At 41.5% G+C, this 19,683-nt stretch overlaps 1 protein-coding gene and 1 long non-coding RNA gene across 11 annotated transcripts in view; one reads left to right on the top strand and one right to left on the bottom strand.

Moving 5' to 3' along the window:
* Nucleotides 1-1,431: 1,431 nt before the first annotated feature.
* On the bottom strand, nucleotides 1,432-2,756 carry LOC138683823 (uncharacterized). Its single transcript, XR_011323265.1, has 2 exons — nucleotides 2,048-2,756; nucleotides 1,432-1,657 (listed from the first exon to the last, which is right to left on the bottom strand). It is a non-coding gene; the product is annotated as an uncharacterized lncRNA (long non-coding RNA).
* MEF2C (myocyte enhancer factor 2C) overlaps nucleotides 2,752-19,683 on the top strand; it is a 141,434-nt gene continuing 124,502 nt past the window's right edge. For all 10 annotated transcript variants that reach the window (XM_069776410.1, XM_069776405.1, XM_069776403.1 and 7 more), the window contains exons 1-2: nucleotides 2,752-2,946; nucleotides 13,233-13,331. The gene's annotated coding sequence lies outside the window, so the exon portion shown is untranslated. The remainder of the gene's footprint in view (nucleotides 2,947-13,232; nucleotides 13,332-19,683) is intronic.

Here is a 19,683-nt window from a genome sequence, read left to right as displayed (position 1 = left end):
AGCTAGCACCCCCGCAACCTTGACCTTGTAGCAAGGACAGGCACATGATAGAAGGGAAATGTACAAAATTGTCATGTGTGCTGCATCCTTCCCCGGGGGCTGAAAGTTTCACCTCTCTGATATGCTTAGTTGGCTCAGAGTAAAAGTTCTTGAGAGCAATCACAATCCTAGGTCTCATGTGGCAATCTGCAGAACGACTGGGCCAGCCCACAGGCAGATTACCCACTGAAGCTTTCACAGAGAGTCAAGCAGGTTAAAGTGGCCCACACCACGATCATACTTCTTAAATAAAATCTGTACAGATTTGTATATGTATATACATAAATAAAACTATAAGCCTGATATGGGGAATCTAGCATGTGAAAGGGTAAAAACTTTCATTAGCAAAGTTTTACAGAGTTTCTACAAAGGCTGTTCTAGCCTCATCAGTGGAGAGATCATTTGTGCCATCTGCACTCAGCAGGCACTGGGTTCTCCAGACAAGGTGGCAAATAAAAACAGTAACAGCAGTAAATGAAAATAATATGCAGAGATACAAACTTAGCAAACCAAGGCTCTAAACCAGTTGGATTTCAGTGAGAACTACTGGATCTTTCTAGACAGAAATGTGTTTTTCTGATAGCAGATGTAATTAGCAAGGCATTTTAGTTTTACAACCTGGCACAGGTGGAGAAAATGTTTTCCATCAACAAAATTAAGACAGGATTTTTTAAAAATACATCATGTTAACTAACGGATAGCAATCACTCATTTCATACTTTGTAAATCAAAATACATTACAAGCGTGTATCAGTTGTACCAGTTAATAGGTGGAATTCCGAAAGAGTTTTGAATTTGAGCCAAGGCAACTTTGAAATAACTACATTTGATCTGCAAAGGATCTTATTCAGAATGATAGTTTTGAAAATAAATGTAGTTCATGCCTATGCTTCTTTCTCTGCATGGAAATATGGAACCAGAAAATCCCTTATTTCTGTTAGTTCCTTGCTTTGATATTTTAACTAAGTAGGGGGGCAGACACATCTTAATAGGAAACTGTTATTTTGCATTTGACTTATTTCTATGCTAAAGCACCTCCTTTGTTTTCAGCCTTTTGGTTTGGTTTCAAGATAATCGTCAAGATCTTAACTTCTGTGACCCACTAAACAGCAATAAAGGTGGGTATGGCTATTTGCAAAAGAAAACAGTCTGACTTCCTAGTATTTTTTCCTATTTCTTTTTCAGAAAGACAGAAAAAAACAGACTAGTTTAATGCAATTACAGCAGTGCCTAGGCCTGATGGTTATATGAATGATGATTGTTGTTTTTCAAACGGTAATGGATCATCAAAAACATCAGAATTGTTATTCATTAGGACTTTTTGAACATTGGTTTTAATCTAAGAATGACAGCTGATAGGAGGCTTTAAATGAAACACATGATTTTATCAAATATGATGAAAACATAAGACCTTTATTATGACAGATACAAACCCGAGGAAGCAAGCTTCCACAAAGTACCTCCTGTATAATTATTAAATAAAAACACTTACTTATTTGGTACTCAGCTTTTAAACCCTGAATAAGAGAAGTACATATTGAGAGAGAGGTACTTAAAACGTTTCCATGGATACAGGATGATGCCAATCAGGTCCATGTTTTTATCTGAAAGGGTGCCCCTGCAGAGACATACAGCTTGGTGAGTGGTTGTTTATACAAGTAAGTAAATAGGAACCTTGTTTATTTTACAAAGAGCTCCTGACCCACAATTTTTCTCATCACTTTCTTAGAAGAAACATTTTGCTCCTTTTAAACAGCATATTGTAGTAAAATACACACTTTCGAAAATTTTCCTTAAATTTGTTTTGAGTTTATGACAGTTTTCAAGCAGAAAATGGAGTATCTAGGTATGCTGCCACCAATCCTGGCAAACCTACGCTGGTGACTCTTTTAACTCTGCGAGAAGAAATACTGATGCAAATTACATCTTTCTATTTCAATCGCCAGAAGCCACTTCCAGGAAGAAAAAAAAAAAGCAAGGAGCAGATACAAATGATAAATACCCTTACCTTAATCCAATAAGGACAAGAACACCAAGTTTTGATTGCTTCTCTCAGAAGAGTCTCCATTTACTTTAGCTCCCATTTTAAAAGTGGTTGGCTCCTAGATTCCCACTGCATAAGTGCTATGAACATGTAATTTTGACATCCAGCCTCTCAACACTGCATGCTTTCTAATTTTGGGAATGAGATTAATACCTCCTATTTGAGAGGCTTTAGTCTTCTAATATTTCTTTGGATAAAAAAGCACAATGAGTTAGTGAAAAGAAAGGCAATCAACTTTAATACTTAACACAGTTTAATAACCTGAATTGAAATATGTGTGTGCTGTACTTCCATTAAAAAAAGTTTCCTTCCAGCCACAATTAATAGAACAAAACCCCGTCTTGTTCAGAGATTATTCTTGGAATACTGTAATTTTAACATCTATGTAAAGGAGGAAGGTTTTTTGCCACGTGCAAGCAATTTGGCCTTCCTTCTTCTCGAAGAAGCAGTTCCTGGCTAAGACGACTGATTTGATATTTTCCATTTGAACTCGCAGAGTACTTTGAAGGGGGACGGCAATGCTGTGTTGGTTTGCCAGTGCTGACAAAGGTCCTGCTTGTCAGTGATACCTTTTACAGCTAAATTTACTCGGGACTGACAGAAGCAGGTGCACCTTGGCCTGCCAGACACTTGTGCGCCCGCATCACGCAGCCCACAGGTCAACATCCAAAGGAGAAAAAGCCCGGGGCTGCGGAGGAGAGGGTGAGTGAGGCAAACACAACCCAAACTGGGGGGTTTCTCTTCAAAGCCAGCTGGTCTGGCTTTATTCTACAGGAATTTTTTTTACCTGCCGGTTTGATCAGCGAAGCCCTCAGCAGGTGCTGACGGGTACAACTTCCTGGAGAAGCAGAAGAAGGGCACTGGTGAGTTTTAATAGAGAAAATGATTAAAAAAATAATTCTTAAGTCCTCGGAATTGTTCTGCTTGCCGCAGCACTGGGTGATTCAGCTCCAGGCTCGTGGCTACGCTCGCAAAGCTTTCTTCAAAAGAAAGCAGATAAGCTTCGTAGCATGCTTCGCATTTTATTTGATACGGTGCTTGATTTTAGCTTCTGTTGCCAAGAAAAGTTTCTTGAAAGTGACTGGATATTTATAGTCAGTTTCTTTCAAACTGTTCCTATGAATCTGAATGGAAAGAACATAGAGGATTACATACGGGAACACCAGAAGCCAGACAGCACCGGGGGTGTACTCTGTGCGCCCCCCCCCCATCTGCCTCCTTTAAAATAAATGAGTTATCCTAGTAATTTCCAAATAAATAGAAAGGATGTGTTGTCTGTAGACTGTTCCCAGTATTTGGAGCTTCAGCGGACATTCCAGAGCCTTAGAAACTCCTTCTGAACAACAACAACGTACGATTACTCTGTAATAAATAAGGGAGTGAAATTAACAATGTTTAGAACATTCTACCAGACTCGGTAATCAAAGGATTATCACACAAAACTGTTGCCTTTCGCTAAAGTGAAAAGGTAAATTACCAAACAGAGGCTACATGAGAGCACTACTTTGCATGATGCTTTTTAAAGATATCATGAATTTACACAATTTTCCTTATTTTAAAACCACAAATTATGCCTGTATGTGTATTCTTTAATTTGCGTAAGAGCTGGGAAACTAGATGAAGGGAAAAAAAGATTTATTTTTCTAGAACAATAAGATTTCAATTAATGTGAAAATGTAGGAAAATGTGACCACATGTTAAAATAAATATTTTGGAGGGGAGAAAAGCATTTTTATTATGATTTCTATTTCAAGAACTTGTTCTTTTGACTTTGTTTCACAGTATTCATTACAAATTGTTGTGTTAAATTGAAAACATTTATTTAAGCAAGTAAACAGACAGAAAACTTGACCATATGAATCTTTTTGAGTAAACAGATTCCATATTCACAACTCACATGCACACCATATAAGACACTAATGGGAGAAAGAAAGGGATCATACGTCAATATACAGTTAAGACTATTTCTGTAGTTGATATTCCCCGTATGTCAAAAGAAGTGATTTATCAGCAATGGATAGCCTAAGATTAGGTTGAATAATAATACCTGAGGCCTTTTTAAACTTCTCTGATCTGTGATTTTTTTTTAGCTAGGCTGCTTGGTGTGGGACCAGTACAGTTGACAGGGAACTCCGACCACAGCAGAGGTAGATCAGGCCTTACTCTTTGTCCATTTTCTTCATTTTGGGAGACAGGAAAAGTGCAGCAGAGATTATTTTTGTTTCTGGAATGTGCTACATGAAAACAATCACAATTTTGTTTGCTGCAAGAATATCCTACTGTATGTGAGAATAAAAGACCACTAGAATAAAACATTACTAGTCAAAGCATAAACCTCTAAATATGAAAGATACTTTCTCAGATGAAATATGAAACATAAAACAAAACAAAACCCCCAAAACTAGAGCTGCCTTTCAACTAAGCAATGCCTGTAAAACATTGCTGTTTCGTGCATAACATTTGTAATGTATGGAAACCAAATCCCCTAAACAGTCATTAAAACCAAGCACTGTTAAATCCGAAGACAGTAAATAGTAACGGCAGTTCCTAGAGTTAACTAGACATTGTACGTGCTACACTAACCAAGAAAAACATGTAGCCTTTGGTTTAGAGCCTTTAATTCTGTACACTGGAAGTTCGTCAGCATTTTACTGTATTGATTTTAAAGGCTCAGAAACAGTAATTAACATGACAAACTCCTGGATAATTTCATGGAATTCCAATTAAGTTAGTCTGTATTTCACTGCATTTGGGGAAAAGAGTATTTTGCAAAATAAAACTTCAGTACAGAATGTTTGACTTTTCTAGAAAAAGACGGTTTAATGTTGCAAAACGTAGAGATTACACACTAGATAATTTATACCATTAAACTTAAATGTGTGCCCTTTATTGGTCTTTCTGTTTCATTTTTTTTCTCAATATCATGCTTAAGCACATTAAGTGAAATTCTAAAATATTTCTATTATTAATGAAATACTGAGAGATTAAGAAATAGGAAAACCTTATTTAATTTGCTGAAACTTTACTACTATTTCAGTTAGAAACAGAATCAGCCCTAAAATGCCTGGTACACTCATTTATTTCTATACCAACTATTCCACATCAACTAAAAGCTCTGTTGTCTGTTTTGTAAACTAGGGCAGGTTATTCTGCAACTATCTTTTTATCTTTTTTATTTTGAAAAGGTACAGTCTAGCTCAGCTTTCAGCTATGTTTGTCTTTTCCAATAAATCCAAGCTTTAGTGTCAGGAAGACATCTATATTAGTTATTCCACAGTGTGTGTAAACATAAAATGGGATTTAACCACAAAGCTTTGGCAAAAATCACAGTTTAGTGACTCAATGTTACGTTCTTCAAAAGTTAATTCAAGGCTTTTCATACAGTGTTACATGGTATTTTCAAAGCACATCATGCCTTCTTCTTCCTTCACTTATGCTGGTGAAAACTGGACACTTTCCACTGAAGGCAATGAAGTTGCATTTAAAGTTAGATAAGAAGATGAACTGCATGATAAAAATTGAGGAAAAAATAGGATTTAATTACTGCTTCATATATTAGCATTTAAAACACACAAATTTTCCATTTTATATTTCTATTATAAATTTAAACTGTGTGTGTATGTACATATATATAACTATGTAAATACACACTTTAAATTTATAATTATTTTCCCCTTGGTACAGTAAGCAAAATCTTATTCTACAAAACATAGATAACTTCCTTCATGGACTTTTATGAATTCATTTTTCTGTTCAAAACCTCATTGGTTATTGGTCTGAGACCACCTCCCTGAAGATCAAAGGGACACATGCACATTAGGAAGCAGTGGAGAATTCTCCTCCTTGCCAGTCTGCTGGCAACGCAGGGAGCTGCTGCCTCGCCTGGGGGCTTCACCACCCCTGAGCTGTGGTAGTGGGATTGCTCTGCAGCTGCTCCCCACCCCTGCACCCCACTGTGCCCCACGCCCATGTGAAGACACCCCCAGCATTCCCATACCACTCCCCATGACTGCTCACCGCTCCTCCCTGCTATCCCATTTCAAAAATGCTGTCGCGCTCTACGGTTCACCACAAACAAGGTAACGTGGACAGGCCTTGCAGCATGCCCCTTGTCACGATGTACAGACACGCAAACTGTTAACTGAGTTGTCTTCTCCGTTGAAAGTACCAACAATTTATTGCACTCTCAAATTGGATTTTGCTCCTTTGCAAGCAACTAGCATTAGGAGGCAAGTTCTGAAAGCAGCATCTGAGAAGTTTTCAATAAAAGACGAAAGCAACAGTGCATTCTATGCATAGCTCTAAAGGCACTGGATTCTAAATCAAGTTCAATAAATACAGCTTACAAAGGATAAACCTCTAGATTTAAGCTAAGCTATACTAGTTTGCTGGAAGCACGTAAAATAACCACATGGAATGAATGAAACAGCAATTACTGCTTTGTTCATATAGATATCTATATAGTAATGCTAGTTCTACATATATACTTAAAAGTTGTGCTCACAGCATATGAAGTTCAATATAATGTTAATGTAGCTCATGCACTGTACCCTGAAACATGATGGCACCTGTCAGGGCAAAAAAATTAAAAGCTGAATAGTATGAAACCCAGCTGCTAACGATTAATTCAGCAAAACAAACCTTTCTATATCTGGGTTGCTTGGAGTTTCATTTAAAAAAAAAAAAAAAAAAAAGCTCTCCCCCAATAATTTTCATCTCTCTCTACATTTGTTTATTGCTATACCAATAATGATATGGAAGTATACAAAATCAATGGTTCCTATAGTTTTTGCTATAGATACCTGCTGCATTCGTTCTTTTTTCTTCGCTTGCTTAAGTGGTGGCAGGATAGTCTCTATCCGATATAACTCTATGCAAATAGTCCTTTCCCCAGTATCAATCCATCTCCTGAGCCTGAAATTATTGTAGAAGAATGCTTGGTAATAACAAACTAATATCATCTGCAATAATTATAAAAATTAATGAAGAGTCTACTAATGTTGAAAAAAATAGAAGAGACTGTGAAATAATCTACTTGTGTATCAGAAGACAGTTCCTACCCTTGGAAAAATACGGCTGTCCATTTAACTATGTGTCCTTGCACTAACTGACTTCATTAACCATTCAATCCTCAACCACTGTGCTTTTGATAGCACTTGAGATCCTAGACACACACAACCTCACTGAAATAAGGTTTTGGTTTGTATTCTTCCTCAGAAATATGAGGGAACCATCTCCCAGTTAGGGCAAAGAAGCACTTACTCCTTTGTTACTGGGAGAAACTATAGTTTCAAAACTGCTGGGTTTAACCTGCAAAAAGGATGCAGTAACTTCCCATTGAATCTCACTTTAATCCAGAAATTCTTGACCTGTCTATTGCCATTAGGCGACAGTCCTTCTTAAATTCTTTCTGCCCGTGTGCCTTTTGCCCCATCTTCATTCTACCTGACATCTAGACCCTAAAACACACTTCAGTCTCACTTAAGAGCTAGAAAATCTCTTAACTCCCTTCCAGATATGTACCTGTTCTCCAGCCCTTGCTCCTTTATGAGTCACAGCCAAGAGGACAACTAAGTCATGTCCAGAGATACTAGCGGAATGGGGCTTCAGAGCACAGACCCTCAGACTGCTGTAGATCTAAACGGTAAAGACAAATGCTAGTGTCACCATAACTTATTTATTTGTTACTGAGAGTTTAAAAATGGAGAGGGTAACGACATAGGTAGTGGGTCAGTTCAAGACGTTTCAATACATATTTGACTGGAGATTAACTGGTTAATAAAAAAAGAATAGAAGTTGTCCCTGTATGGTCCTTACTCGCCTGACAAAAATAACAACCCTCAATTTCAGTAACTTCTTTGATTTAGTAACCAGGTTTCTTCTCCTTTAACCGTGTCAGTGTAGCTGTCTGTAAACTCGTTGCTGTCTGCAGATCTTGCTGGTCTGATTGGTGCAGGCTTGCAGAACGTAACAGACCAGAAATGGGAACTTAAATCTGTCCATATCACACAGGAGCTGTGCAAAGATGCTCCAACTAGACCATACGACAGCAACATTAACTTCAAAAGAAATACATCTAAACCAAAGTATATATCCAAACACAACCTCTGAGGTTTAGTTTCCTTTTAACCTTGGTAATATCAACTTTTTAAAGTGCTTCCATGGGAAGAGTTATAACCAGTGACATCACAGCTGGAGGCTCATGGAAGTTTTAATATAGACGAACAAAAGTAGCACAAGCACATCTAAAAGCTGACCGAACGATTGTGCAATTACATTTTATGGCCACAGAGGTTACAAGGTCTTCTTCACTTATCAACAAGAGCTATCAGCCTTCAAAATGCCTCTCTAAAATGTCTAATAAAAGTTTTAAATTAATTATTGTTTTGATAACAGAAATATTAGTATTACAGCAGCACTTAGAAGACACATTTATGGATCAACACTTGTGTTTGGAGCTGTTCAAGTGCAAAGCAAAAACAAGAATTTGGTACTGAAGAGTTCACAAACACTTGAAAACAGTGCATTTTCTCAAAATGTCCAGGGAATAACCTATTACTTCTTGATATCTGCATGCAAGCATATCTGTATACAACAGGTTGCCAACAATACCTTTATCCCCTCATGTACTATCTATTGCTATTGTATTCTGTACTCAATTTATGCTGCAAATATCATACAGCATACTCTGTTACAACAGGCAGGATGATTGACCTTTAAAATTTGCATATCATTTACTCCAACTTTGGTTCCAGAAAGTGATATTTGAAATTGAGGCAAATTGTCAGAGAAACAGCCAAAAAGCTGGGTGCTTTTCTAAAATATATCTCAAAGTCTAGTTTGGAAAACTCCTGAGAAGTGGGTTTCTCAAAAAAAAAAAAAAAAAAACCAAAAAACCCAACCAAACAAAAAAATGGCATTTCCTTTTCTAGTTAGGAATACCATAACAGCAGCCTTTCATGTGGTACATTGGAATTTATATCTGTAGCCAGGATGGGGAACCATAGTGGAACTTCAGCACTATGGTCTTCAACTTCAGTTGACCAACGTTTTTCTACCCTTAGGACAGGTTTGATTTGAATTTTATTTGAACTGTGGCTAGGGGTCTATCCAAAACAAATCTCTACTTTGCTTGGCCCTCAAAATTACCGTGAATTTCATTGTCTACACAGATGCAGATGCTGATCTAATTTGTAGCAGCTGCAGAATACTTAATTAAGCCTTTTCTGGCCATCTATGGCTGTCTGCTTCTGTATCCCATCATCATGCAGTGCAAGACAGACAAACGCTTGAGTGTCACACAATTAGCAAGGGGGTGCAATCATATTTTTTGTTTTGGGTTGTGTGTTTTTTGGCAAAATATCTGAAAATATCACAATACCTTAGTCAGGCAATTCCATTTCAGGAAAAGAGAAGGAATGCACAGTCTAAAAAAATCCTTCCCCCGCCCAGCCTTTCCCAAAATGAAAGGGGATCACCTGAGATTCTCTTTATTCAGCTGGGGGCAATCACATGGACAAAGAAATGTGGTAGCAGGAATGAGAAAGGTGGTCCGTACTTAAAATGCTAGTTCTGAAACTTCATTTCTAGGAGCCTTTCTTCTTGGAGGGAAGTAGGGGGAACTGCCCTAGCAGAAACTTCTTTTGAAATGACCAGCTAATGGTGAAGAGGTTTAAACCTTCTACAGCTGCATAAATTAACAATGAAATTCAAAGTTATCTTCCTCTGCATCAACTCTACAGGTTGTGCGAGATACTGGAAGACAGATAAAAGATTTTAAAGACAGGGACTCCCAGCGCTGTGCTTTGCAGTTGGCAGGAACCTACCTGATCCCTTCTGTAAATTCAAGCGGCCCCACAGCTGCTCTGATTTAGTCTCTCTTTGGACATAGGCCCTTCAGAACAAAGAGTCACCAAAGCAAAGCACGTCTCCCTCTAGCATGCTTTTCTCTATTAGCCACCAAGCTGAATAGCAAAGATACTGTATTTCTTGGGTGAAGGCTGTTTAGTAATCTAGGTAGACTTTAATCACAGTTGTATTAAACCATATGATAAATTACACTTCCACCAAATGCCTTGCTTTTTTTAAAAAAGTCTAATGTTTCCGAGGCATATGAAGATGCAGAATAATCAGATTGATGAACAGCAGTTCATGAAAATGACAACATTTCCAAAATTATTCTTCAAATACATTCCTGTACTTAAACCCTATTAAGATGGGGAATTGATTCCAAATTTCCACTCTAAGTTCATTTTTGATCTATTTTTATATTTTTGCATAGGAAAAAAAGCCCATTTAGCTTGAAATTTCACCTAATTAACTTTATGTCAGAAGAGATGGGGGGGGTGCAGAATTGAAACTAGTTACTGAGCTTTTGAGTTTGACTGAGACTAAAGTTTTGCTTGCCAATTTCTGACTAGCACTGAAGAACTTCAAAACCCTTGATACATTTCTTCCATGCAAGTCTAGACTCACATTTTTGGAGTCCCTAAATCTCAATGGGCGAAAGGTTAGTAGGTTAAATTCTTCCTTTAGTTACACTCCATTATTGACTACAAGTGTTGTCCCCCTAAAATACATATGTGTATATATAAACTATATACCTTTGGTGGATGTTGTCATAGGATGATGAGGACATTTGAATACCTTACAGAAAGACAGTGGCCAGTACAGGAACTGGAGTTACAGAATATTCAAAGATTCATTTTGAGGCAGGAATAGGATCTGGGTGGCCACTGGCATAGGGCTGAGCTTCCATTTTAGGGTCCCATTTGAATCCTATCAGAGTGCATTGGATTTCAACAGACTTCAGGGCACTTTGGATGCGGTGCATGAGCTCCACAGCATCGCCGCTCCACGCCAAACATGAGATTCAACATTTCTATAGCTGTTAACGCCTTCAGATGCAAATTCAGCCTCATTTTCAAACAAATGACAGACCTTAAGTATCAGCCTATTTCTAAAAAGCATGTGCGGCAAACAAAAGGAGTGGTTACCACTAGGTCCAGATCTGATTCTCATATTAGTCTGTGCTGTCATTCACAAAGTAATAAATATGATTTTTACACTTTTAGGACAATTTTAGTAATACCTAATCTTTGACAGAAAACATATTTATCTACAAAGAAGTTACCTCCTATCTCTAGCTTTAAAACAGTTAAAAAAGAAACAAAACAGACACTACAGTAAAAAAATTCTTAGATAAAAATAATCTTTGGACAACTGTTTACGGGATATTTAAAGGACAATATCCACTTGCAAACTACAGTTTCAGAAACTGCCTTTTGTAACAATGAAACACTTCAGATTACTAGAACTGGATCAATTGAGCAAAACAAACAAACCCCCTTTTCATTGTTGACTTGGTGCATTTGGCAAGCCCGTTTCCCTCTACAATCAGTCTCTTCCCCTGCAAAGGCCCTTGAAAATATCAGCAAGGGAGCACACACAAAAAAAAAAAAAAAAAAAAAAAAAAATCCCACTTTTTTAAAAAAAGGGAGCATTGAAAAACACAGCTTTCCAAAAGCCTGGAAAGTTAGCAGATAATGCCCCGGATTGGTTGACCTCCAAGTTCTCCATCGAGCCCAGAAACACAATTTACGCTGTCTTCCCAGGGATGGCCACCCCCCGCCCCGCGCCTGACTCACGCCACGGCCCCAACTCTTGCTCGGGCCTGGCCTGCTCGACGCCCCACAGCCCTCCCGCCCGTCCCCTTCCCAACAGCGGCCATGTGCTGCTTCAACTTCACCGGCCTGGGCCCTCCGGAGCCCGGCAGCCCTCCCTGCAGACCCCCAGGGCTCCCCGACACCCACCCCCGGGGGGGCGGTGGGCAGCAACCTCCCCCGCCTGGCCCTTGGGTCACCACGATTTTCACCCAAATTTAGACCCTGCTGGCACCGCAGGGACTCCGCGGACCTGTACTTCAGCCTCCCGAAGCAGGAACGCTCATTGACTCCAAAGGTCGGAGAGGTGGGGGGCAAAGGCTGTGAAAGACTTTTTGGGGTGGGGGCACAGTACTGAGGAGAAACGCGGGGCTGGGGCTCAGGCTACCGACCCTTTTGGCCGGGACTGCCCACCCCTTGGCTAGCGCCGTCCCGTTTTAAGTCGCCACCGCCTCAGGAGCAGCGGGACCGCCACCGCTTCCCTCCCTCCCTCCCTCCCCGGGACCACCCGCTCTCGCGTTAGCCGGCCCAAATTACACCAACACCCCCCCCCGCGCCCGCCTCAGCGCCTTCCCGCGGAAACGGGGAGGAAGAAGAAGAGGAGGAGGAGGAGGAGGCGGCTGCAGCAGCAGCACCCCGGTACCACCGGAGCTCCCCCCCGGGGCCCCCGCCGGCCGTTTACCTCCCCCGGGGCCGGAGGCCGCCGCCGCCGCCACCGGCCGGGTGTGAGGAGGTGCCCGCGCGGGGGCGGGGCGGGCGTTGGGCCGCGCTGCCTGAGGAGATGGCGGCCGGTGTGGGTACCTGCCGCCGCGGAGCCGCCACCCGCGCCCACCCCGGCCCCTAGAAATAAATCAGTAAATAATCGAATGGAAGCCCGAAGGTCGGGGAGGTGCCGGCGGGGGGGTGCGAGGGGTCGGGGCAGAGGGCGGGGGGGGGGGGACGACACCTCCTGGCCACAGGTTGCGCAGAAAAAACGGGCGTTTGGGTTAAAAAAAGGTTCTGCCGGTGTCAGCCGGTGTTGCCTTCCCCGAGGCAGACCCGAGGAGATGCGTCCCTGGGCGGGGGCACAGCACACATCTGCCCTTGAAAGAAGGAAGAAATTCGTGTGCCAGGCTTCAGCGTTTCAGCGTTTGGCCCGGAGTTCTAAATTGGCATTTATTAAACAATGAGAGAGCCGCGTTTTCCAAAATGCGTGTAAAAGCATAAATAATTTCCTAAGTACCGATTGGAGGCTGAGTACAGTCCAAGATCAATAGTTTTGTAATTTTATTGATAGCGCAGCATCCCTAAGGTAGGATTCAGATGGAGTTTATTACAGCTTCCGAAAATGTCAAGTTACTTACAAGTGATATTTCTCTTAGGCCTAAGTGCACATCAGTAAAGACTCTTTTTATAGAAATTGTTTCATAAATCTCTTTAACTATATTTTAAGTACTACAGGTTTGCATTTTAATAATACGCTACTTTTGTGCTTTTAAACATCTAAGGTGCCGAACAAGAATTGTAAACTGTGAAGTAACTACTATGGGAAAGATTAAGTAAAGCATTGGAGGCGGATGATTTTGACAATAAAGAGGGTGTATGTGGTGAGTGTTTAATATTTATTGCATTTAATATTACAAAGTACTATTTATTGTTTTCAGATTTAATGTTAAAAGCAAAGCCTGGAGAGCAAGCTCTGCTGTATTATGTACTTACAGGTACACCTGTGACAAAGGCTTTCTGTAATCGTTGCTTGATGTGTATAACACCATTTTAGTAATGGCATGCAATTTTATTCAAAGTTCGTATGTCAGCTGTGCCTACCTTGCAAATATTTTTTTGCAATTAAATGATTTTGCAAAGAATCATGTACATTTCAGCTCTTTGCAGTGCTTTACAAAGCATTTAAATTGTGCTCCTGGAATATATATCCTATTATCTTTGAAATTATCTGAGTTTACATCTTTTGTTCATTATAAAAGCATATGGATTGAGGGAATATTCTGAATGAATGAAGAACAAATACAGTACTGTTGAATAATCTTGTGGGGTAGATTAATCTATAGCCTCGATTTCTCTCAGGGTGGGTTGCTGTGGCAACCGCCCCAGCTCACTTTAAAATAATTTTGTAAAGCTCACTTCAAGCGCTGCACCCAGCGTGGGCCAAGTTTAAAAGCAGCCAGACATGGGAAGAAGTGTTATACTGTGTTGCTCTTACAAATAGGGAGGTGGTGGAAGAGAGCGAGGCGTGGAGTGGAGTGGGGTTGAGCAGAACTTTAAACAGAAAATAGAAACCAAGCCACCCCAGGGTTAAGATGCAAAGGAGGTGGATCATTTCATAGTAACCTTACTGCTTTTCAGTTTAAACGCCATTAAAAGATGTAAGCTGGCAATCTCATTCCTCCTAAGGGAAAGATATGTTCTGCATCCACAAAAGAACAAAAACAGACTTTGATAATCACCTTCAAAGGAAATGTTACCTTGAGATAATCACAGTTGTGAGGAAAAGAGATACTTGGATACACACTTCACTCTTTGATAAAACTTCGGAGAACTGATTTTATAATTATTACACTTTGACTGATGTCTCATTGTTTAAAACTTTGCGTGCCTCAGGTGGTGGATTAAGAAAAAAATAATTTTGTCAGCAGACCTGCACATGACCTGTGGACAGCAAAAAAGAGTAGATCTGAGTCTCGTGCCAGAAATTTGAAAAGGGTGCATTTGTGGAGCATCAGTACAAGTACAGACACCAGAACAAAGGTTTTTCACTGTTTGAAATTATTCCAGATTTTAAAATTAAATGCAGCAAAAGAGAGAGAAAAATCCTAAACACTTCAAAAGATACTGCCTAAATCCATGCCTGATCTAACCCTGAGATGAGTGAGAAAGCCTGATCCCTCCCCGTATATCTGTTTGTCCATCTAGCATCTGAACTCTGTTTTAAAAATTGAGGTGTCCTTTACATGAATTTGATGAATTGTGCTCGTGACAAAAACTTGGCATGGCTTTAAGGTACTCCAGTATGTGAAGGTCACCACTATTTAAAGATTAGGCCACAAGTGCCCACACAGAGGTGTAGCAGATCTGCTAAGCTGCTGTGTACTTTTATTTTCTGAAATACTTGCCTACCCTAATAATTACTTTCAAGATACGACGGTGCTCGTGTTCTGCCTTGCCAGCTGAAGGGCTGTGTTACCAACTAGCCAGACACCTGAAAACTTAATGTATCCTGCGCAAAATAGTGCAGACAACAGTCATTTTCTATTGGAGTGCAGAAGTGCGAAGTCTTAACAGTTTTCTGGTTTTGCCCCTAAGAAAATCTGAATATTACTGGATAGTTGTGTGCCGTCCTGGGAGACGAAAACCGTCTGCAGAAGCGGCATAGCAAGGGTACAACCCGTGTCACTGTTCCGTATTTCTTTACTGCTGCGCTTGATGCCAAACCTGAGGCTGAGAAAGTGTTTCTTCCCCAACGTTACTCGGGCTCCGCTGCTGACACTGCCGAGCATATGTGCCTCTCACCACCGTACACAATGTGCTTGGCTAGTGTCTGGCTGCCTGGTGGCTCTAGGCACATCAGTATTACTGTCATTGTTGTTGTGGGTGCATTTGTAGTGTGTAACTGTCCGTCCATCGAGAGTTGTCCGCTCTGTATCTAAATCTCACCAAGGCAGAGCAGGGCATGATGAGACCCGAAGTCACTAAAGGGTATTCCCTAGGGATCTGTGTCAAGAGCAATTGCAGGGTGCTTGTTAGAGCTGCCTTAGCGTTGTTTTGCTCTGACCGTGCTTTGAGCATCCGTGTTTTAAGAAGTACAGTTGAATTGAGAAGGCATTTATTCACTGTCAAAAACGGAACTTGGGAAGTAGGTCAGTGGCCCAATGAGATGTTTATAGGGGAAAAGGCTGCGAGACCAAGGACTTGTATTAAAATAAACCAAATAGATATTTATCACTGTTGTTTGAATTCAGTCGTTTGGTTTTATCACATGTGCTGCTCCTATTTGCAGTGCCTTAATCTATCATAAAAATAATGGTCTGTGCTTTTATAAACTCCCCTGCTGCTCTCGAAGGATCGTAAAAGTTGGCTATCTACACAGAAATTAAAGCGAGTATCTGCAAAGTCCGGTTTTACTCACAAATTACTGCATGTGCTTAATTTGGATTCAAGCTCCCATACAGTACAGCCCTTTCAGTCCGGTTTTAAAAGCAAATGAGCCTATGAAAAAGAAAAAAAAAAAAGTCCTGTCCTTTCACACAGTGTGCTGGTAATGCTGCATTTCTGCGGGTAAGTCTGACAAGAGTCTCCATCGGCCGGCCGTCAGCGGGACCCGCGCGAGGAGGCGAGTGGGATTTTATCTGGCCAGCGTTCATTCCCCTTTGGGGTGCCCCAAACTTTGCCACCGGGATCGCTCCTACTCTGCGCTCCGGGGGGGTGTGTGGGGTGGGGGGGGCGGATAACCCACCCGCAGCGGGAGCCGAAGCCCGATGAGCTCGGGACGTTGGGCCGTTTAAGCCAGACGGGAGGGCTCCGGAGGAAGGAGCCCGGCAAAGGTGCGGGGAGCTGGGCAGGCGGGCGCCGGAGGGCCGCAGCCCCGCTCGGCTCCGCAGGCGGCGCGGCGGGGTCAGCGGCCCCCGCGCTGCGGTCGGTGGCGGGGGCGACGGCCGCGGGCCCGCCGACCTCCCCCCCGGCCCCGGCCCCGGCCCCGCTCGCCGCCCTCCCTCCCGCCCGAAGGCACCCCGGCGGTGGAGGAGCGGAGCGGTGCGTGCCCGCGGGGCGCGGGTGGGTCGCGACAGGTAGGGACGTTTCGGAGTCCCGCAGCTCCCCGGTTTTTGCTGGGATCGCACCCGGCCGCCCCCGCCGGCGAGCGGGCCGCCCTGCCCGAGCCCACCGGCCGTGGAGGCGGCGTGCAGCCTCGGGGCTGCCCGTTCCACACCAGCCCACGCACCCCCCCCCGCCCCCGGCCGTGGCAGCGATCCGCCGTCCTCACGCTTGCGGTCCCTCGCCAGGAGGGGGAAGATACGCACCGGCTGGCCGCGGTGTCTTCGCTCGGCGTAATAAAGGATTGTCATTTAGGTGCGCGTGTGGCGTGTGCCATTACCCCCACCGTACAACTAAAATTAGCAAAATGTCAGGAATGGAAAGATTGATTCACCCAAGATGCAATTATCATTTAAAAAGTGCTTGATTGAGGTGCTGATGTTCAGTGATTTATTCTGCATACCATATACATAATTAAAGTGGTGTAGTGGAGTAATTTATCAATCTAGTTTAGACTAGAGGGGCAAGGAAGGGAGCTGCTGCCGCTGCTGCTGCTCTATGTTTGTTTTATTAAAACGCTTTCGGGATCTGATCCCGCCCCCTTTTTGCAAGAGTGAAACTGATTATTTCTCCAGCTCGGGAGGAGAGAGTCATTCGTTTGGGATTGTGGGAGAGAGAGAGAGAAATAGAGACGCGGAGAAGGAGAAGAAAAGGGAGGAAGAGGGAGCGAAGCAGAAAAGGACACCTCATCAGGCGTGTAGTTTGAATCCCTTCCTCGCCTCCCCCTTCCCCTCCGCGACATTACAAAGGCTGCGAGCTGCTCGCCTTTTCCCATTCGCCTGCTGTCACTTCCTTCCTGGACGCTTTCAGGACGAGCCCGGCTACTTTTAATCCGACCAGCAGCTCAGCCACTTTCTCCTCCTCCACGCTGCACACACACGCACGCACACACACACACACACACACCCCAGACATCTTCTGGCTGCTTATTGGATTGACTTTGAAGGTTGTGTGTGTGATTCAAGGAGGCTGCATGTTGAACCAGGTGGTGAATATTTAAGGCTGGAAGAAGTAAAGGGATTTTTTCTTTTTCCTGTGAAAGGAAAATATCTCAAGGACTAGTCTGATCATCCAAACAGCTAAATGTTTATAATGTAAGTACCAGTGAAATTCAGCATCGGAATAAAACGCAGCGGGCATGGTACAAAAGCCCGAGGTACATTTCCTATTGCGTTTGAAGAATGTTTCAGTCATTGTATGTGGACTGGGAGTGAGGTTGCTTGCAGACTTTTTAAGTGTATGATTGTGCAATTGCTTAAAAGTAACTTTCTAGACAAGTAACGTAGTTAAATTGCTGTCTAGTAAATTATTGCTGACTTGTCTCTTTCAGTGTCATAAGTGTTTAAACTTTGATGAAGTTAGCTTACATCATTTGTATGCCTGATATTGTGAAGTGTTCAAATCTGATTTGATTTGAATAGTTCACCAAATGCTATGACCTTGTGGTGCTTGCACCCTAATTTACCAGACTAAGGAAACAATCCAGTTTAGGTGGAATGCTCTTTAAACTTCATTGTATCATAGTCTCTTCAGTTCTTGAGTTTAGGTAATGTATGCTTGCAACTGCTTAACTTTGTGCATCTTTCGTCTGAATACTTACCTTTGAGATGGAAAGACCCCTTACATTGATGTGGGAATTTAAGTCATGGGCTGCAAACCTCTTTTGGGATAGTATGCTTTGAGCTTTACATAGTACTTTGAGTAATCTCTACGTTTTTTAACACAGGGGAGTAAAGCTAATCAGCCTTACAAAACGGCTGGTTTAGTTGCAGTACAGTTACTTACAGGCTAAGATAAAGTTTAATGTAAATGAGGGACTTATAAGACTATTGGTGCATTATGTAACTGTAATACTTAGTGTTTCCCATAAAACTTAGTGTGACCTTCTGTCAGCTTGAAAAACAGAACAAGTATAAAGGCAAGCTCATAATTCCTTTTCTCAAAAAAAAAAAACAAAAAAAAGAAAGAAAACTTCACGAATCATTGTGCGAACCTAAGCATTGTCTTTTATAGAAGAGTTCTGTTTTCTTTATTGTGTATAATAATTATTATTAGCAAATACCTGCATCCTGAAATCAAATACTGTCATACACGACTTAAAACTAAAGATTTAAGACAATTAAGCAGAGAAGGGCACTTTGCCAGTATTTTACTGGTGATCAGAAAAGAATTGTTTTGACACAAAATGCATTTTCCTAGCACATATCTGACAATCAGCTTAATGGCAAATGTCCTAGTTTCGTACCTTCACTTTAAAAGAACTACAAGATGGATGATAAAACAATTATTTTAGATGCAAATGTGATTAGATTTCTTTTATTGGCACTTTCCCGGGTATTGTGGTTGAAGAGTAAAGATGTTTGTACGGAGTATAATAACTCTAATCCCTAGAGGGTTGGCAGGGCATGGAAATATAACCACCTGTGAACCAGTTCTAACCTCTGTATTGCATACATACTGATTTCCAGTTCAAACACTCAGGCAAATGGCCACTTTGGGGATTTGTTATTTTGTGAACTGGTTTTGTTACATGATTTTAGGTACCTGACACTAAGTCAAAAAACCCACAAGACTTTCTTACTTTATCAGTTTTATTAAAATATGTGTTATACTATTCATTCTATATTAATGAATGCATAGTTCATATCAGGTCTTAACACTAAAGTCTCTGCTAGCACTTAAGTCCCTTTGGAATTAATGGAAAAATTCTCTGAAGAGGAACTGAAGAGAATGGCCCTTAAGTCAGAGTGTCCATGTTCCTTGTAGTACACATCCTTTTATTTTAAAAACTTGCTGTTTACAGATATATCTACTAATATGCCCTACACAGCTAGTAGGAGAAGATAGTTCTTGGGACCTGAACATGAAAACCTTCTTTCATGCAAACAGTACTTACACAACTAGTCTGACTGACAATGCTGAGACTACTTGTGTGAAAATGAACAAGTCACGGGAATAATGATTTACAGGATCAGGCCCTGAGGCGTCCTAAACTTCTTGCCTGTCCCATAGCTCTCTTAGGACAGAGATGTAAAGAATGTCACTTTTGATGTCCTATAAATGAATGCAAGAATCAGATATGTCTGTATCCTCTTAAGATTACCTGACCAAGAAAAAAGGAAATTTAGGCTT

The sequence above is a fragment of the Haliaeetus albicilla genome, chromosome Z, assembly GCF_947461875.1.
Source record: "Haliaeetus albicilla chromosome Z, bHalAlb1.1, whole genome shotgun sequence".
NCBI classification, from domain to species: domain Eukaryota; kingdom Metazoa; phylum Chordata; class Aves; order Accipitriformes; family Accipitridae; genus Haliaeetus; species Haliaeetus albicilla.
The sequence above is the reverse complement of the archived record's forward strand: the minus strand, read 5'-3'. Positions and strand labels throughout refer to the sequence as shown.